Here is a 22,023-nt window from a genome sequence, read left to right on the forward strand (position 1 = left end):
ATTCTTGTATGTAGGAGGCAGTATTATAGTAGTTATATTCTTGTATATAGGGGGCAGTATTATAGTAGTTATATTCTTGTACATAGGGGCAGTATTAGGGCGGGTTCACACATGGCGGAATTTCACTTAAATTCCGCTGCGGACACTCCGCAGCGTTAATCCGCAGCGGAGCCGTTTCTCCATTGACTTTCACTTTAATTTAGCAGTGTTCGTTTACACGATGCGTACAATTCCGCTGCGGAGCATAGGCTGCGGAGCGGAATTTGGTGTCCGCAGCATGCTCTGTCTGTTGCGGAGCAGTGGCGGACTGGTTGCGGACTCATGGCGGAATTTCTCCATTGACTTCAATGGAGAGTCAAAATTCCGCAATGAAGTCCGCAGATCTTATGTGTGCTGCGGAGCGTATTGTTTTTACTACCATGACATTTCTTCATTCTGGCTGGACCTATGTATTTCTAGGTCTACAGCCAGACTGAGGAAGTCAATGGGGCTCCCGTAATGACGGGAGCGTTGCTAGGAGACGTCTGTAAATAGTCACTGTCCAGGGTGCTGAAAGAGTTACGCGATCGGCAGTAACTGTTTCTGCACCCGGGACAGTGACTACCGATCTCAATATACATGTATCTGTAAAAAAAAAATATAAGTTCATACTTACCGAGAACTCCCTGCGTCTGTCTCCAGTCCGGCCTCCCAGGATGACGTTTCAGTGTAAGTGACGGCTGCAGCCAATCACAGGCCAAGCACAGGCTGCAGCGGTCACATGGACTGGTGCGTCATCCAGGGAGGTCGGGCCGGATGCCGAAAGAGGGACGCGTCACCAAGACAACGGGCGGTAAGTATGAATTTCTTTGACTTTCACTAGGGAAAGTGCTGTCCCTTCTCTCTATCCTGCACTGAATAGGGAGAAGAGAAGCACTTTACCTGCAGTCCGCAGCGGCCAGTCCGCATCAATTTTCTGCACATTTTGTGCAGATCCGCTGCAGAATCTGCAACGCAGATTCTGTGCGGCATTGATGCGGACAGTTGCGGAGGAATTCCGCCATGTGTGGTCATGCCCTGATAGTAGTTATATTCTTGTATATAGGGAGCAGTATTATAGTAGTTATATTCTTGTACATAGGGGGCAGTATTATAGTAGTTATATTCTTGTATATAGGAGCAGTATTATAGTGGTTATATTCTTGTATATAGGGAGCAGTATTATAGTAGTTATATTCTTGTATATAGGGAGCAGTATTATAGTAGTTATATTCTTGTATATAGGGGGCAGTATTATAGTAGTTATATTCTTGTATATAGGGAGCAGTATTATAGTAGTTATATTCTTGTATATAGGGAGCAGTATTATAGTAGTTATATTCTTGTATATAGGGGGCAGTATTATAGTAGTTATATTCTTGTATATAGGAGCAGTATTATAATAGTTATATTCTTATATATAGGAGGCAGTATTATAGTAGTTATATTCTTGTATATAGGAGCAGTATTATAGTAGTTATATTCTTGTATATAGGAGGCAGTATTATAGTAGTTATATTCTTGTATATAGGAGGCAGTATTATAGTAGTTATATTTTTGTATATAGGGGGCAGTATTATAGTAGTTATATTCTTGTATATAGGGGTAGTATTATAGTAGTTATATTCTTGTATATAGGGGTAGTATTATAGTAGTTATATTCTTGTATATAGAGGCAGTATTATAGTAGTTATATTCTTGTATATAGGAGCAGTATTATAGTAGTTATATTCTTGCATATAGGAGGCAGTATTATAGTAGTTATATTCTTGCATATAGGAGGCAGTATTATAGTAGTTATATTCTTGTATATAGGGGGCAGTATTATAGTAGTTATATTCTTGTATATAGGGTCAGTATTATAGTAGTTATATTCTTGTATATAGGGGCAGTTTTATAGTAGTTATATTCTTGCATATAGGAGGCAGTATTATAGTAGTTATATTCTTGTATATAGGGGCAGTATTATAGTAGTTATATTCTTGTATATAGGAGCAGTATTATAGTAGTTATATTCTTGCATATAGGAGGCAGTATTATAGTAGTTATATTCTTGTATATAGGGGGCAGTATTATAGTAGTTATATTCTTGTATATAGGGGGCAGTTTTATAGTAGTTATATTCTTGTATATAGGGGGCAGTATTATAATAGTTATATTCTTGTACATAGGGAGCAGTATTATAGTAGTTATATTCTTGTATATAGGATGCAATATTATAGTAGTTATATTCTTGTATATAGGGGGCAGTATTATAGTAGTTATATTCTTGTATATAGGGGGCAGTATTATAGTAGTTATATTCTTGTATATAGGGGGCAGTATTATAGTAGTTATATTCTTGTATATAGGGAGCAGTATTATAGTAGTTATATTCTTGTACATAGGGGGCAGTATTATAGTAGTTATATTCTTGTATATAGGGGCTGTATTATAGTAGATATATTCTTGTATATAGGGGGCAGTATTATAGTAGTTATATTCTTGTATGTAGGAGGCAGTATTATAGTCGTTATATTCTTGTATATAGGGGGCAGTATTATAGTAGTTATATTCTTGTACATAGGGGCAGTATTATAGTAGTTATATTCTTGTATATAGGGAGCAGTATTATAGTAGTTAGATTCTTGTACATAGGGGGCAGTATTATAGTAGTTATATTCTTGTATATAGGAGCAGTATTATAGTGGTTATATTCTTGTATATAGGGAGCAGTATTATAGTAGTTATATTCTTGTATATAGGGAGCAGTATTATAGTAGTTATATTCTTGTATATAGGGGGCAGTATTATAGTAGTTATATTCTTGTATATAGGAGCAGTATTATAATAGTTATATTCTTATATATAGGAGGCAGTATTATAGTAGTTATATTCTTGTATATAGGAGGCAGTATTATAGTAGTTATATTCTTGTATATAGGAGGCAGTATTATAGTAGTTATATTTTTGTATATAGGGGGCAGTATTATAGTAGTTATATTCTTGTATATAGAGGCAGTATTATAGTAGTTATATTCTTGTATATAGGAGCAGTATTATAGTAGTTATATTCTTGCATATAGGAGGCAGTATTATAGTAGTTATATTCTTGTATATAGGGGGCAGTATTATAGTAGTTATATTCTTGTATATAGGGGCAGTTGTATAGTAGTTATATTCTTGTATATAGGGGGCAGTATTATAATAGTTATATTCTTGTACATAGGGAGCAGTATTATAGTAGGTGTATTCTTGTATATAGGAGCAGTATTATAATAGTTATATTCTTGTGTATATAGGGGCAGTATTATAGTAGTTATATTCTTGTGTATATAGGAGCAGTATTATAGTAGTTATATTCTTGTGTATATAGGAGCAGTATTATAGTAGTTATATTCTTGTGTATATAGGAGCAGTATTATGGTAGTTATATTCTTGTGTATATAGGAGCAGTATTATAGTAGTTATATTCTTGTGTATATAGGAGCAGTATTATAGTAGTTATATTCTTGTACATAGGGGGCAGTATTATAGTTTTATATTCTTGTACATAGGGGGCAGTATTATAGTAGTTAAATTCTTGTATATAGGGGGCAGTATTATAGTAGTTATATTCTTGTATATAGGGGCAGTATTATAGTAGTTATATTCTTGTACATAGGGGCAGTATTATAGTAGTTATATTCTTGTATATAGGAGCAGTATTATAGTAGCTATATTCTTGTATATAGGAGGCAGTATTATAGTAGTTATATTCTTGTATGTAGGGGCAGTATTATAGTAGTTATATTCTTGTATATAGGGGGCAGTATTATAGTAGTTATATTCTTGTATATAAGGGCAGTATTATAGTAGTTATATTCTTGTATATAGGAGGCAGTATTATAGTAGTTCTATTCTTGCATATAGGAGGCAGTATTATAGTAGTTATATAGTTATATTCTTGTATATAGGGGGTAGTATTATAGTAGTTATATTCTTGTATATAGGAGCAGTATTATAGTAGTTATATTCTTGTATATAGGGGCAGTATTATAGTAGTTATATTCTTGTATATAGGGGCAGTATTATAGTAGTTATATTCTTGTATATAGGGGCAGTATTATAGTAGTTATATTCTTGTATATAGGAGCAGTATTATAGTAGTTATATTCTTGTATATAGGGGCAGTATTATAGTAGTTATATTCTTGTATATAGGAGCAGTATTATAGTAGTTATATTCTTGTATATAGGGGCAGTATTATAGTAGTTCTATTCTTGTATATAGGGGGCAGTATTATAGTAGTTCTATTCTTGTATATAGGGGCAGTATTATTGTATGTGCACACACACTATTTACGTCCGTAATTGACGGACGTATTTCGGCCGCAAGTCCCGGACCGAACACAGTGCAGGGAGCCGGGCTCCTAGCATCATACTTATGTACGACGCTAGGAGTCCCTGCCTCGCTGCAGGACAACTGTCCCGTACTGTAATCATGTTTTCAGTACGGGACAGTTGTCCGGCAGCGAGGCAGGGACTCCTAGCGTCGTACATAAGTAGGATGCTAGGAGCCCGGCTCCCTGCACTGTGTTCGGTCCGGGACTTGCGGCCGAAATACGTCCGTCAATTACGGACGTAATTAGTGTGTGTGCACATACCCTTATAGTAGTTATAGTCTTGTATATAGGAGCAGTATTATAGTAGTTATATTCTCGTATATAGGAGCAGTACTATAGTAGTTATACTTTTGTACATAGGTGCAGTATTATAGTAGTTAGTATGAACCTAACCTTATACAGAAAGGTTATTGGTGTCAACTGACATGCACCACCAGTAGTTCTGGACCCACAAACAAGCTATATGGCTTCTAGACCCTAGTGCTGGAGCTTTTCCATGTCTAGGGAGCATATAGAAAATTTATTACTGCAAAAAACACCAAACGTAATAAACAGAATCCTGCAAGTGACTTATTAAATCTGGCGCTGGTATAGGAGCGATCTATACATTCCCGCCAGGCTCAGTGACTGCTAAATCTGATTATTGCCTGCATTATCAGTGTATAACAGACTGAGGGGTAAATAGATGAATGGGAATCACTCTGGCACCGGGCCTGTACTTACCTCTCAGTAATATAATGAAGACGGAGGGTCTGTAAATTAAGACAGACGCCGGTTATATAGATAAAACAATCCTGCATCCCGCAATAGGATCTGACCCAGTTATTGGCACTAAATACAGGGTATTAACACAAAGCCATAATGTGGTCGCGTTGCAGATCTGAATGCTGATGGCTGTGGGTAGAGCTGTCCCGACACAGAACCACAAGAAATCGGAACTATCAATCAAAGGGAAGTTCCACCCATACAGAGCAATGCTTCTAGGGAAGAGTACCTCCATAGTAGGACCCTACGGACTGCTATGGCTGCCATACTACGGTTCCAAACAACGTTAAGTATGCATGAACCCGGAGTGTGCCGTCTCATCAGACTTTTACTTAATCACAGACTCAACCAGTGATAGGACCATACTTGCCAATTTTTAAGAAGGGACATCAGGGAGAAGGGGCCCGCACAGCGCTGAGTGGTTTCCCTTGTGCCCCACCCATTTATAAAAGGATACGCCCACAAATGGCGTTTGAATCACAAATAGTACATATTACTCCCCTTCATCACAACCCAAAATGAATCCCAATCCCAGACCAAACACTCTGAATACAGACCCCCGGAATACAGGCACCAGAATAAACCCCCTACTAACTCAAGACATGCCCACAACAGCTCTCACAGATGCCCCTCTGGTCCTACGTGTGAAGCATTATTGACTTTTGATGCTTATTTAATGGTTTCACTGAATGGGTACATCGATGACATTATTTCCAACGTGGGGGCCAAAAGACACTTATGGCCCGTGTTTGGAACAAAATTTTTTTTCCAGTTTCCATCTTTTTTAATGTCAAACAATAAATTTGTTACGATTTCAGTTTTTTTAAACTCGGCTCTGTCAAGTTTGAAGCTAAAAAAAAATATTTTTAGAAGTGGAAAGTGTCCTTACGTGGGTTTAGTAGTAAGCGTCTCCCTTATGAAATGTGTGGAATGTTGTTTGTGACACAGTCCGTAGCCGCAGTATGTCACACCGAGAAAATGTGATTTGCAGTTTTTACACGGGGCCCATCAAGATCACTGCTCGCAAGCATGTGACAGTTTTACGCATGGTTTAACATTAGTTAATGCTTTATTATTTAAAGGGCAATTCTTGTGCAGCTAAAATTAAAATACAAAAATGTATTTTTTTTTTCAAAGTCCTATAAAAAAAAGAGAAGAAAAAAAAAATCCCCAGAGGATCGCTGGAGGGAATGACTTCAGGAGTTATCCCACCATAAGAACTGATCACCTAACCACAGGATAGGCGATAGTTGTTTGAACGCTGGGGGTCCTAGAGAATTGGGGTCTCGAGTGCACTGTTTGAACGGAGCGGCCGTCATGCATACGCGCTGCTGCACCATTCATTCTCTAGGAGACTGCTGAGCGCTGTACTCGGCTATCTCCGTAAGCCCCATAGAGAAGTATTGGAGCGGCAGCGCGCATGTGTGAAATCCGCTCCGTTCCAGCAGGGCCCTGAGTATGCCATAAACGTCTGAGATGGGAATACCCCTTTAAGTAAAGCCAGCAACAGAGATTGAGAGATAGAGGGCCATGGTCTATTTTTGTTGCTGGCTCACTGGTCCATTTATCTCAGGCCCACGTCTGGTTCATGTCTCCGACAAGTGCAGATAACCGCGGAGGGGGTCAGAAAAACAACTTGTAAGGCTGGATTTATAATGAAGTCGTCACAGCTACGATCATAGTAAATGGCCATTACAATTGAATCCTTCAGATGACATCACCTTGAAGAACGAGGGTCAGAGGACAAGCTAAAATGACCAAGGTAGAAAAAGGCCTTTAGGGTCAATGCACACGATGCCTATTACGTGCGGTTTTGCCGCTCGTATTTGCGTGCGGCAAAACCGTAGCGTAATACAGTACCAGAGTTGTAGTACCTGCACCGTGGCATCACATCCCCTTAATTTTAGGAATCTGTGGGGTCTCATGCTGTACCCGAGAACCCTATTAGAGTACATGGGGGTAATAGCGATAGTTATTATTATAGATAGGAATTCTGATAGTAATATAGGGGGCTGGCGTCTGTTATCATTAAAGGGGGGTCTGAATATTTAGCCACGCTCTTTTATATAAGCCACTCCCATTTGTATACGATTTAATTCTGTAGAGGGTTTTACCAGGTTAACATCTTTGTGGTAACCAAACAATGGGCGGTTTTGTCAAACATGGTGCAAGGGAAAGTGAGACAGTTACCAATAGCAACCAATCAGAATCCACCTCTCTGTTCCGTTCAAAAATGAAAGCAGTGACCTGATTGGTTGCTATGGGCAACTGCTCCACTTTCTCCTTAAATTGGGGAAGTATTTGCAAAACTCGTTTATTACCATTTTACAGACTAAAGCCGCTTCCAGAAGGCCATAACACGGCCACATTTTGGCGTCTGTATTACGGCCGCGATGCCCAAACCTTCTTAGATCGCCATAGGATCCTCTGGTAATCCAAGTACAGTTCAGTTGAACGGCGGAGATCCAGGCATGGCGGTTGTAATATGATCGCCAATGTGCCTCTATATTATGGCTGGTCGTGGGCTACGGCTGACTCAGGGGTCCGGGGTATAAAAGGTTTTTACATTCTTCATCAAAAATCAGGGCCAAAATAAACACCAGAGTGCCGAGTTCTTACGCTGCCATTATATCGCTAAAAGGTCAAAGACTCCGGTTCATTTTTGGAAATTTTCGGTTCTGTGCAATAAATCTCGCCAATATTTTCATTAATATAGGATTATATACCACATGTATTCTAGAGAGAAAGGAATAAGACGATAACGTACAGATGCAGCAGAGCCGAGTTTGTCATTCAAGGATCTTCTGATTTGATCTCATCAGACATAACATCATTCTGATTGGAGCCGGAGGTTCCGCGGTTTACCCAGGGGGGGGGGGGGGGCAGACCCCCAGAAGTTTTGATTGGTGGGGGTCCGAGAATGGAGACCCCCACCGATCGCTAAAACGTAACAGCAGAAGTGCTCTTGTGGGCGCTCAGCCGCTTTGTGTCCGTTCGGCTTTTTCCGGAAATCAATGTATCGCTGTACGGACTCAATAAGAGGTCTAGGAGCCCGTACTCCGATACATCGGCTTTCCGGAAAAAGCCGAATAGAAACTAAGCAGCTCAGCGCCCACACGAGCAATTCTGCTGCTTAGCTTTAGCGATTGGTGGGGGTCTCAGTGCTCGGACCCCCACCAATCCAAACTGCTGACCTGTCACTATGACATGTCAGAAGTTCGTTGAACGTTTAGTTACCCTTTAAGAGCCTGTCGCATCTTTCCACTGGCCGTGCACCACAATTGTGGCCTAACGACCGCCGCCGTGCGCCAACCATTTCTCTCCCCATTGGATATTAAAAAAATGTGAAAAATCATAATTTACCTCAGCGCTATTTTCGGCTTCTCCCCTCACCACGTCGCGGCTCATATAAGGTCCTGACGCTGAGAAGCAACACAGCACTAAACGTCCTGATTACGTCCGCCGTCAATACGTTGTACAAGCCGCAGCATCGTGAGGGGAGAAGTGAAGAGGAGCGGTGAGGGGAGAATACACATACCGTATATCATTTTTATTTATTTACTTCGAATTTTTCTGTCAAATGAGGACAGGGGATAATCGTATTGGTTAGGGAAGCGAGGCACAGGCCTCTACCGTGCTATGCCTCCCAATCATGGCGTTGATTTTTCGCAGTGTTCTGGCAGCATAAATTATAATAAATTTGTCGAGCCCTGCCCCTATTTGTTAAGCCACGCCCCTTACACAAAAGTGCCAAGAGTGGCGTGAAAAGGCCAGGAGACGTATAAAACCGGCAGGCAAAGGTTTCACGAATTCCCCCATTTGTGCTCCAATTTGTCTCTATTTTCAAGATCTCTGCTTGCTGTCAGTAAATTAATGCCTTCTAGTTTCCGTCCAGGGTCTGGAAAACGGTCGTAAATCATGTCCATAAGATGACGGAGGGACATGTAAAAACAAACAAACCAAGAATGTATCTATTTACTAACAGCAAGCAGAGATCTTGAAAATTGGAGGGCATTGAAACAGTAGATTATAAAAATACAGAACTTTTCATTATATAGCAAATAAGCTTTATTTATATAAAACCCCTTTAATGCAGTTACACCTGCAGTCCTATGTAACACCACAGATCCCGTTATCCTGATGACTTGTACTATATGGCAAACTCAGCTCTGCTGCACCTTAGAGTACATACATTTCCTGCATTTTTTCCGTAGACCCTGTGGCTTATTATGTCCAGACCGAAAAGTAAACACGAGCATTAAACACTTGACGTGACACTTTTTCATTTTAATGGAGCAGACGCGGAATAGTGAACGGGTGTCGCGGCGCCCTGGTGTACGGCGTCTGCTCTTCGCGGTGACATCATTGCAGGCGAACTCAACCGCAATGTGTGTTTCACATTAAGACGGAAGGCCTCACATCACATCTCAGACAATAGCCACATTGACACGTTATTGGGACCATATGAGGACCCCATTGTACAATGCCATTGTTTGTAGTGACAGATAAACATCCTATTAGTGATGGGCGCGGTGTGCCAATGTTCTCCGCTATTTATAGGGAATAAGGGGGGTATTTAATGGGTTCTCTGGGCTTATAGGATCACTGCCCAATGTACAATCTTCTGTGTTAGGCGCCATGCAGACGACCGTATTTTTCATCCGTAATTACGGACCCATTCATTTCTATGGGATCCGGATAACCTTTCCGTATTTTTACAGATGGGTGTCCGTGCCATAGAAATGAGGGAACATGTCCTTTTTTTTGTCCGTAAGTACTGCAAGAACTCTCTATATCCGTCTATGTGCATCCGTAGCCACCCGTAATTATGGAAGCGTTGCTATGCGACGCCAGGGGATAACCCTAGATTGCGCCCTGTTTTTAAGTAGATTCGTAAATACGGATGCACTACGGACCGGATTTACGAACACCCTTCCGTATATGCGGATGATTTACGGATGACTATAAATTACTAAGGATCCGTATTTACGGGCAGTATTTACGGATGCATGAGACATACGGCTGTGTGCATGGGGCCTGAGGCCCCATGCACACGAATGTGCTTTTGCGGCCGCCATTCCCCCGAAAATCCACGGGAGAATTGCGGCCCCATTCATTTCTATGGGGCCATGCACAAAACCGTTGTTTTTACGGTCTGTGCATGGCCCAGGAGCCCGCACCGCAGAAAGAACGGACATGTCTTATTACGGCCGTCTTCTGCGGTCCGGGGTCATTGAAAATAATGACCGCGGCCATGTGCACAGCCCGCTGCTGGCCGACCCGAAAATCACGGGCGCGCACATGACTACGGTCGGAAGGGTGTCCGTGGCCTATAGAAATGGGTCCGCAATTTCATCCGTAACTACCCGATGCGTAATTACGGATGAAAACTTACGGCCGTTTGCATGGGGCCTAAAACTGTAGACAGGGAGATTCATGAAGTGTCTAACAGAAAAGCGGTTGCCCATAGCAACCAATCACAGCACAGCTTTGAATCCTTACAGTGCTCCTGAAAAACGAAAGCTGCGCTCTGATTGGTTGCTATGGGCAACCGATTTTCTACTATGAGCATCAAAGACAGTGCTTGAAAAATGAAAGCTGTTCTCTGATTGGTTGCTACGGGCAACAAAGACAATCTTCATGTATCTCCCCTGCGCTATATTCTCAATCCCTAATCAGTACCAAGGACAGCGCGATCTATGCCAGGCAATGGAGGTTGCATGAGATTACAAAAACACGGCTGCTATCTTCCAGAAACAGCGCCACTCTTGTCCATTGGCTGTGTCTGGTATTGCAGATCAGTCCTGAATGGGACTTTTTTTTTTCTCCGGCTAAATCTCAAACAATCCTTTCAATCATAAAATCATCACCAGACACAAAATTCTGCTTCTTATGTTTATTACATAACATCTCCCGCTGCTTTACGATGTCTGGTATATTGACCGTTCTGAATTAATGGAGTCGCTAATGACTGGAAGATCTGGAAAACTGGATGGAGCCATCAGGAAACGTCACCTTCATTCTTCAGACGCATCGGCTTTAATAACGACGACGTCTGCGTCTGTGAACCGTGGCTGGATAAAAGCACAAACATAATTTAGAAAAGCGCTGTAGCATTCATGACCGGAGTATATACAGATCAGCGGGATCACATAGATTTACCTGGTCTACGGCTTCTGTGGTGTTTCGGTTGTCTCCTCCTGTATCTACGACGCTGTCTAGGTGCGCTGCTGTCTCTCTTCCTTCTAGTTGGCATGGTGAGATCGTGTTGGTATCTTCTTTTACCAAGGAGCAGATTGAAAATGGCTGCTGGGCACTATGCCCCCCTTTATGTACCCGGTGACATCACAATTCATGACATCACAGGCTTTATATGGTCATTTGGCCACTCCCCATGGCAGAGTGAAGGCCACACCATGACATCATAAAGCTGTGATGTCACAATGGTTAAAGAATATTGAGTGCCAGTGCCCAGCAGCCATTACCAACCTGCTCCTCACAATAGGAAGATACCAACACGATCTCACCATGCCATCTAGAAGAAAGAGAGACAGCAGCGCACCAAGAAGGCGTCGTAGATACCGGAAGAGACAACAGAAGCACCGGGAAAGCCGGAAAACAGGTAACCGCATATAATCGCGCCGCTCCGTATATACGGCCGTCTAGACCGGCGATGTCACAGCAGTCGCGATCATCTTTAAGACTGAACCTCATCTTCCATTTTCTTTATAGTTTACAGGCGCAGACGTCATCATTAGTCGAATCGCGTGAAGAATGACGGCGACGTCTCCCGCTACTGACAGCTCCATCCAGATTTCCAGACCTGAAGATCTTCTAACAACCATCAATGATTGGAAGATGCATCAACATACAGTATAACACATCTTGAAGCAGCAGGAGATGTTACGTAATAAACATAAAGGAGCAGAATTTTGTGTCTTGTGATGATTTTATGATGGTAATGGAGAGAAGGGCGAAGTCCCCCCTTTACCAGGTCAATGGTAGAATGGGCTTGACAACTGACAACCAGTTTTGTGACAACTAGTCTCTCAGCAGTTGTCAACTTCCCTTTCCACACGGCTCGCAGCAGTTCTCACTTTACTCAGCAGAGGGCAACAAGGAGCACAGAAGAAAGCTCCACCCAGGGGAAACCGAATATAAAATCTGAGCTCCACCCTGAGGCATGATGGGAGTAAAATTCACAATACGGTAAAAGGGATTTATTAGAACTTATTCGATAAAAAATATCTGTACCCTATAACTTAGAAAGGCTTACTGTACCATTGATGTACATACCAAAAGTGACTGGAGACCCCCTTTAAATAATGTACGTGCATCTATAATGGCTTTACAGACCTAAAACTTCTCACAGCTGAGGGTCTGTTACAATTGCATCCAGTCTAGACAATCACAATTACAGAGGTAAGGTAAACACATCAGCAGAACAAATCCCTCTGATACATTGTAACAAAATATCAGCAAAGTGTTTGGTCTGGATACAATAGTAGCAAACCCCCCAACTGTGACAAGAATTATTATCGGTTCAGTTGTCAGTCTCTGGATGTAAACAGGACGGTTTCCATTCACTGACAGCAAGCATAGAGCTTGAATTTGTTGCGGAATTGAAACAAAGTGTATTAGAAAGTTGCAGAACTTCTCATACATATGGATTAAGCTTTATTTGCAAAAAAAACTGGAGCAGCCCTTTAAGTCCCAGGTGATGCAATGAACGCTGCGCGTTTGAATACCTTTTACGGTAATGAAGGGAACAAAAAACGATTACTCTGAAGCGTCCTCTGCTTTAATTTCTCGTTGTGCACTTGATGTGTTGGAAGATAAAGCGCATGGACATCGGCAATATTTTAATGGGGTTTTACAGGACAAAATGTTCCGTAGCTAATTAGCCCATTCATTAACCCTCCGAGTACTACGAGCCGTCCGTGCCAAGTAAAACATGGGCCTGTAAACGTCATACAATGGGAGCAGGACCACAGATAGCGTCTCCGGCACAGAGCGGATCAGGTGAGCCAACTACCTTGGCTACCATTGCGGTCCAACATGGTACCGACGAAAAGTCACATGACTTCGACCCCATGCACACAACCGTATTTTTCATCCATAATTACGGAGCCATTCATTTCTATGGGCTACGGACACATTTCCGTATTCTTACGGATAGTTGGTATCCGTTCCGTAGAAACGATCTGTAAAACATAGACCATGCCCTATTCTTGTCCGTAATTACAGCACGGACTCCCCATAGCAGTCTATGGCCACTTCCGTAATCCCGACGGCTACAGCTGTTCATCCCGTAGCCGTCCGTAATTACGGAAGCGTTTATAGGCCACGCCAGGTTTGCAGATGTTGCACTTGATTTGAGGTTTTCTTTTTATGGATCCGTATACACTGATGCATTACGGACCGTATTTGCGGATACAGTTCCGCATATACGGAGGACTACGGATCCGTATTTACGGGCGGATGAGAATACGGTCGTGTGCATGGAGCCCTAGCTTTAGTACCGGAACAATGGGGAGAGACAAGAGGATCGGGTCAGTTCCGCCTTTCTACCATTTCCCTGTTCAAATCAGCGGGTGAAAGGGAAGAAAACATCCGAGACGGGTATAGCATGCGTTAAATTTCCGAGCCGCGTCCTGCACGGTGTGAATGGTATTTTTTGGAAAAAAAAACAACCCAGAAAAACATTTACTTGACATGAAGGCATTTTTGAAAAAAGAGGAGTGTTAGGTGATTCAGGACAGTATGGAGTGACAGTCAAGGACCCCCGCACAGAGGGGATGGAGGGATGATTTAGGACCATGATGCTTTGCTTGAGAGGTCATCATGGTGGCTACAGTTCGGCCGCCATGGTCACGTGCCGCTTTAGCAGTGTGTGTAGCCGCAGCCTATGGGTGACCATTCACATTAGATAAAGTCAGCAGAACCTGCCGATTTTGGCGGGACCGGACGACTATGTAACGTCTATGGAGACGTCCCAACCGGCTGAGCTCCACAGCCGAACTCAATGTGCAGGTGTATGGTGGAGTAAGGAGGAACAGCTATTGGCCGAACGATTGGTAAGGCGCGTTCACCCATTCAGGAAATCCGTATCCCAGGAATTTGCATGTCCGTACCGAGGTCACGGAAAAGCCACACATGGATTAGCCCCATTGGGTTTATTTTAGCGGCAGGGTCTCTTTAAATGAGAAAACCGCCGGACCTTGAAGATAAAGAAAATTATTCTACATGGTAAAAAAAATAAAAAATTCTATAAATATTACCGGCCCCTGGATACATTGTAAATCCGGTAGTAGATTAACTTTGTTAAATAGCGGATAATGTGGCGGGTCCTAATAACACCGCGCCGTACTTGGCAGACATGTTATTTTATTGGTACGGTCGGAGCGGCGATTTAGTCTAAATTATGCAGAATGTAATTGGCTTTCATAGAAAAAGAAAAAAAATTCTAGGAAGAGAGAAAACAAGCTGGAGGTGGTAATTAAACGACAGGGGCGATCGGATTGTAATGATGTTATTCATGTAGACAGCAAGTCTGCGGAAACGCGAGAGCGAGCGATGGCGGCCAAGAATCCAGCACTTTATTCTGAAGCTTCCAGGACGTCCTGATATTCCCTAATAGCCTGTCAATGGTGAGGGGCCCACAGCGGGCCGCGGGGGGCCAGACCAAATGCCCATTTTGGAACGATCATTCCCATAGTCTTGTAATATTCTATTCTGCCTTTTCTGGGTTATATTGGTCTCCTATAAAACTAACAAACCAAGGTGGCCGCCATTACCATACCCTTAGGGACCGTCACCCAGCTTTCGAGACCCTCAATGACCCAAAAGTCTGCAAAGTAACAAGGGATTTATATGACGTATGGGTATGGACTCCGGTAACTGTAAGGCTGGGTTCACACGACCATGTTACGTCCGTAATGTACGGAACGTATTTCGGCCGGAAGTCCCGGACCGAACACACTGCAGGGAGCCGGGCTCCTAGCATCATAGTTATGTACGATGCTAGGAGTCCCTGCCTCGCTGCAGGACAACTGTCCCGTACTGTAATCATGATTACAGTACGGGACAGTAGTTCCACGGAGAGGCAGGGACTCCTAGCGTCGTACATCACTATGATGCTAGGAGCCCGGCTCCCTGCACTGTGTTCGGTCCGGGTCTTCCGGCCGAAATACGTTCCGTACATTACGGACGTAACATGGTCGTGTGAACCCAGCCTAAGGCCCTGTTCACACAGTTTTTTGCAGGCAGAAAAAAAAAAAATCTGCTTCAGAATTCCTTCAGGATCGGGCACAAATTGCTATTTGTGATTTGTAAAAATTTCAAAGGCCTCGGATTAGTGGACAGAACATGGATTCCAAATAGTCAGAGGATTTTTCATAGACTGCAGCTGAGGGACCAGGTGGAACTGCACCTTTATCTACTGACAGAGCAACAGCAATTCTAGTACAGTATACCCAATATACTAGATGCACTTTTAAAGGGGTGGTGCATGATTAGAAAAACATGGCTGCTTTCTTCCAAACACAGCGCCATATCTGTCCACAGGTTGTGTGTGGTATTGCAGCTCAGTCCCACAGATTTCAATAATATGGAGCTGCAATACCACATATAACCTGTGGAGAGTTGTAGCGCTATTTTTAAAGGGAGCGGACATATTTTTTTTTCATAAGAAGGGACAACCCCTTTATATAGGGAATTAAGATGATGGACCTAAAGAGTTAAATTAGCAGGCCCCAAAACAAAAACTTCAGAGATCTGCAAATTCCTTCTGCCATTCAACTGAATTGCATGATGAGGCAGCTGTTCAGTATCGCTCAGCATCATAGTCAGGCTATTCTTCACCCTGGGCAGAGATTCAGTTTGCTGCCCTAGTCCTGTATCTCAATACCCCAACCAAGGCAGATTTTCTTGTTGGTCACCTGTGACACATGCCCCAAGAGCCCTGCCCGCCATGATAAAGAATCAGGACATGTATGGGGGAGAGAACGAGGACTTGGGTTTCCTTTGTTTACAAAGTTTTCACCCTCATATACCTAGATTTAAAAAAAACATCAGTCATTCACACTACCCTGCCGGCCGGGGCTCCCACTACCCTGCCGGCCGGGGCTCCCACTACCCTGCCGGCCGGGGCTCCCACTACCCTGCCGGCCGGGGCTCCCACTACCCTGCCGGCCGGGGCTCCCACTACCCTGCCGGCCGGGGCTCCCACTACCCTGCCGGCCGGGGCTCCCACTACCCTGCCGGCCGGGGCTCCCACTACCCTGCCGGCCGGGGCTCCCTCTACCCTGCCGGCCGGGGCTCCCTCTACCCTGCCGGCCGGGGCTCCCACTACCCTGCTGGCCGGGGCTTCCCACTACCCTGCTGGCATTTGTTGTCATAAACTAGAATATTGTAAGAAAGAAAGACATGTGCACACCCATCTATATTATAAATGTGTACAAATGGTTTATTATACCACACACACACACACACACACACACACACAATAATAAAATATGTCAAAAAGGATTGCCAAAATTAGGGATCCATTTTGGTAAAGTGATCGCGCTGAGGTACAACCCCCTTCTAAGGAATAAACAGACCAATAAAAGAAAAACAAAAATATATTATGTACAAGTGAAAACTACAATTAAAAAACAGAAAGAAGTATTACCAATAAAAAAAAAATTACAGATATACGACTATCAAATATCCAAAATACAAACAGACGTATCTAATGTAAAGTGCCGGGAGCTCGATGTCCAAAAGAGAAAAAAATAAATCAAATAATATTGACATCCAAAGATGAAACATTGGAATAATACCCCGAAGAAGAAGTAGATATATCCTGGTCTGACACAGAAGTACTGCAGCCCACTTAAAGGTGTTCTCGGCTTTGGACAATCCCTACGTGTTAGAAGGACCCTTGACATTAAGTCAATCACAAAGTGTCCCCCTGCTAGGACCTCCAGCGATCAACGGTGATCTGTGCGGGAAACCTAGAAGTAAGTATTCAGTTTCCCTGCAGCTCCACCACAGGGGAAATTAAGTATTACACGGTGTCCATTCATATCAATGTGTTGGCTGTGTAATGCAGGACAGGACAGGTCCTCCAGAGAGGGAGACGCTCTTTAGAACCGCTCTCCACTCCGGCCATCTATAAAAATAATGGAGAGACTTCAATGGGGAATCTACCAGGGACATGGACAATATGTCATTATTAGAACCCGATACCATCTGCAAATAAATAAGTAAGCGAGCGAGCGAGCCTCCATCCATCTACCATCTGCTCCAGGATCTGCGGAGCGTGCACCCATCCCCCAGCAGACAATGACACCGCAGTCTTCAGGCAGCAGAACTATTTCATTAGGTTCTCTAATTATTGACCATGGCTGGCGATCCACATGACGGTATCCGAGTGATCGCTACATGAGCGGCTATGGGCGTCATTGAGCTACCGGGGCCCACGTACAATAACAACGTTTTATTTTACTTTTTATGTAGTAATTACTAAGAAATAAGACAAAAGATCATTTTTGAAAATGTCAAGATACTTTATACTACACCGATGATTGGGCGAATGGGCACAGCTTCGAACGTCCGTCGCCGATCATTACCCCGTGTAAATATGGCAGCGATCAGCGATTGGCTGATCGGACCTTTATGTGGCCATTATAATCATCGGATGTCGGCAGCACATGAACAGGGATGTGCGGCCGACAAGAACAAAACCGGATGTGCCCGAATGATCGCACCTATGGTGACAATTTTTGCGCAATCTAAATAGAACTAAATGAGCACCTCCGTAGAAGAACCCTCAGACTACATTCGCATTTTACGCTTGGCGTATGCCATGGCAAAGCTACCGGCGCATACACCAAACATATCCATAGGTCACCATTAACCAGACATATGCCAAAAGACTATATGCATTAGGGTTGTCACAATGCCAGATACTTCGTGTAGTATTGCGATTCCTGATACCAAAACGATACTTTGCCAACAATAATAATAATAAAAAAAAAAAAAAGTTCTTCCGTTTTCGGATGTGAGGCGCGAGGTGTGATGAAATTTTGACCTCCATGTGCCTCACATTAATAGAAATTAACCCCATCATGTTCCTCAGTCATAATGGACAACATTGGGTTAATGTGTGAGGTACATGATGGGGTTAATCACTATTAGGGTATGTTCACACACAGTGTTTTCAGACGTAATTCGGGCGTTTTATGCCTCAAATTACGCCTGAGAAAACGCCTACAAACATCTGCCCATTGCTTTCAATGGGAATTATGATGTTCTGTTCCCACGTCGCTATCAAAATACGGCGCATAAAAGGACGGCTCGTCAAAAGAAGTGCAGGACGCTTCTTGGGACGGTTTTCATTGACTCCATTGAAAATCAGCTCCAAAAACGGCCGTAAAAAAACGCAGCGAAAAACGCGAGTTGTTAAAAAAACTTCTGAAAAATCAGGAGCTGTTTTCGCCTGAAAACAGCTCTGTATTTTCAGACGTTTTTGCTCACTGCGTGTGAACACACCCTTAATGTGAGGCACATGGAGGTTCAGAATTGACAACACCTCGTGCCTCACATTAATAGGTGAAAGAAAGCAGATTTTATTTTTTTACAGCGTAAACTTCATAAATGATGCTATATATTTGTTGTGCAGGTTATTACGGTAGCGCCAATACGGAATATGTGTATATTTTATGTATTGAGACTTTTATTTTAATGTTTATTGTAAAAAAAAAAAAAAAAGGGTATTTGTTTTAATTTAAAATAAAAAATATTTTTTTTTTCCATATTCAAATTTTTTTATTGATTTTAATACAAACCATATGAACACAATTTGGGGAGATATGTCCCCGTAATAAGCAGAGCATGACAATGTAGGGCACAGCCCAAACATGAGGGCGAACAACACCACCCGTAAACAGCTCAAGATATACTTTTTTATTTTTAAACTTTAATGTACTGGCATATATCTATATACTGATAGTACACAGGCATATATCTATATACTGATAGTAATGTACTGGTATATATCTATATACTGATAGTACACAGGCAGCTGTTAGGACAGACTCAGTATGCCCTAACAACAGGAAATGTGGTCAGACAGCCCTGGGGGTCCTTCAATGGACCCTGGGCTGTCTGCCCATATATGGTATGTCCCTTTATCTAAGGGGCATCCCCCTTCTCATGTTCCCCTTGAATGCTGCAGTCAGGTCAGTTTTGACTGCAACATTCAAGGGAATAGCGGCGGAGATGACAGGTTTCTCTAATATCTGCCGTTAGGATATGTTCACACAGCAGCGTCCGTAACGGCTGAAATTACGGGGCTGTTTCCAGGAGAAAACAGCCCTGTCATTTCAGCCGTAACGGCATGTGCAGGCGCTTGAACGCCGCGTCCATTACGGACGTAACTGGAGCTGGTTTTCCATGGAGTCCATGGAAAACGGCTCCATTTACGTCTGAAGAAGTGACATGACACTTCTTTGGCGCGGGCGTCTATTTACGCGCCGTCTTTTGACAGCGATGCGTAAATATATGCCTCGTGTGAACAGACAAACGTCAGCCCATTGCTTTCAATGGGCAGATGTTTGTCAACGCTTTCAAGCTGTATTTTCGGACGTAATTCCAGGCGTAAAACGCCAGAATTACGTCCGTAAATAGGCCGTGTGAACATACCCTTAGAGCGGGCCTGCGGCTGTGTAATACAACCATTGCCCCGCTCTGGACAACAAGTTTGCGTGCACGCAGTCAGCATGATGCCGCCGCATTAATGAGCGCCGGCATTGAAGACAGAACATCAGGGTGTTTTTGAGTCCGCCCACCATGTTCTCTGTCTTCAGTGCCGCCCGCATCACCTCGTGCTGACCGCACGCGCACTTGTCAGGAGCGGGGCAATGGCTGTATTACACATGTATTACACAGCCACAGCCCCGCTCTAACTAAATTCATGTGTTACAATACTAAGCTGTGCGGCCGCACAGCTTAGTATCGAAATACATAAATCAACATTATCGACCCGTTTCAGGGTGCACGGCACTAAAACAGTATCGGTATATTGATGCATCGTACAACCCTAATACGCACGGTAATTTCTTTTTTTTTTTACAATTCGAAATAGCGTAGTTGACTGTTATTGAATATAGAAGCAACCATTAAAAAAACAAAGACCGTATTCCGCGACATATACGTTTTTTTTAACAATTGAACCCTATAAGCGACATGTGCTTCTGTATGACAGCGGTTTTGGATGTACGAGGGCGACCAGACGGGCACCAATCAGTCTTGCTTGCCCATGACCCTTTCACTGGTGGTCCGTCCTTGGACCACTTTTGGTCGGTGCTGACCCCTATATACCGGGAGGACCCCACAAGACCGGCCATTTTGGAGAACTCTGACCCAGTCGCCTACACATCACAATACGGCCTTTGTTAAAGCCACTCAGATTCTTACACTTGATCCGTTTTTGGTTGATGTTTTTATGTTTGTATATAGATTGAGCGTATATACTGTATACTGTATGACGGTCACATTCTCCAATACACTACAATTATCTAGAGCGCGGAGAGGAGAGGATTCCGGGAGTGATGCTCAGGGAACGGACATGTCCCATCATCTCTGATCCGTCTAGATGAGAGTCCCCTGCAGAGGACAGAGGGGGGGGGGGGTCCGGAGACAGGATGGGGTGGTTATTGATCGGGGAGGACGTGTGATGATGTCAGGCGGGCGGTATTGATGAAGGTTCCTGTATTTCCAGGCACACGGGGAGCGGCGCGCTCTCTAATCCTCTCCTGTTACTGCATTCAAGTGCAATTCCCTTTACACTTACACAAAGCCCCCTAAAAAAAAAAAAGAACTAATGGATCTTCCGATACGTAAGCCAGCTGCGGTATCTCACCGCCATTAACCCTTTTGTAACAACTAGACTGGGTGACATTCAATGTCAATTGTGTGACTGCAAAAACGCACATGTAGCAGAGACGAATGTGTCATTTGTGCACTACAGGGACATTCCAGGAAATCAGATTTGCCGAGTGGGCGGAGCATGACACATGGATTCTATCTTTAGTGTCCTTTGAATTCTTGCATCAATTTTTCATGACAGGGTTTTATTTTTTTATTTAGCATTTTTACACCATTTTTTTTTTTACAATTATTTGGTTTTTAGTGTGTGAGAGTAAAAACAATTACATTTTCAAGTTGAATTTTCTTTTGTCACAGAGGGACCCTTAAAAACAGATTTTATGTTGGCGTCCGCTATTGTTTAACGTTTATTTTGATATAGAATATGACCTAGTTAGTGGAATTGCGTTGGCGCTTCGGACACGTTGATGAGGCGTCATTAGTTTTTTTTTTTTTCATTTATTTTATAATTTATTCTTATTTTAGGTTTCATTTTTTCTTTTCTTTTTTGTGTGCTTCAGCTTGTCCTCCAGAAGGTCAGAAAAGACCGGTCACAAATCAGGGCTCTGCTGGGTCTTGTCATGTGACCCTTATTTTGGCAATCATGTGATCGCTGTGACCAATAGTCTCGCTGCTTCTTTTGACCGAGTAAAAAAAATGGCAAAAAAAAATAATTCTGCCTTCTCTGGCGGGCGTCCGACCAGCGGCAGCCCCTTTCCGACAGTAGAAATTGCCGCTGTAAAAACACGAATGGGCGGTCGTTAAAGAGTTAAAGGCAATCGCCTTGCATAAACGAAGCCTTAGAAAGAACATAAATGTCATCTTACCTATAAAACACTCAAGTGACATAAAGAGCCTATATAGGCGGCATCGCCACACGCCAAGACCCTGTGTGATGGCCCACAAAGCCCCTGAGGGTCTGTAATATGGACCAGTAGGAACGCCTGTAGGTCTATGCCCAC

At 43.1% G+C, this 22,023-nt stretch overlaps 1 protein-coding gene and 2 long non-coding RNA genes across 3 annotated transcripts in view; 1 reads left to right on the top strand and 2 right to left on the bottom strand.

The window, feature by feature from the left end:
* GAB2 (GRB2 associated binding protein 2) overlaps window positions 1-22,023 on the bottom strand; it is a 180,662-nt gene that overhangs the window by 142,294 nt on the left and 16,345 nt on the right. The window lies entirely within an intron of this gene.
* LOC142740397 (uncharacterized) lies at window positions 11,028-11,770 on the bottom strand. The gene is made up of 2 exons (XR_012880643.1): window positions 11,309-11,770; window positions 11,028-11,220 (listed from the first exon to the last, which is right to left on the bottom strand). It is a non-coding gene; the product is annotated as an uncharacterized LOC142740397 (long non-coding RNA).
* LOC142740396 (uncharacterized) lies at window positions 11,513-12,076 on the top strand. The gene is made up of 2 exons (XR_012880642.1): window positions 11,513-11,768; window positions 11,879-12,076. It is a non-coding gene; the product is annotated as an uncharacterized LOC142740396 (long non-coding RNA).

Source organism: Rhinoderma darwinii, chromosome 2 (assembly GCF_050947455.1).
Source record: "Rhinoderma darwinii isolate aRhiDar2 chromosome 2, aRhiDar2.hap1, whole genome shotgun sequence".
Classification (NCBI taxonomy): domain Eukaryota; kingdom Metazoa; phylum Chordata; class Amphibia; order Anura; family Rhinodermatidae; genus Rhinoderma; species Rhinoderma darwinii.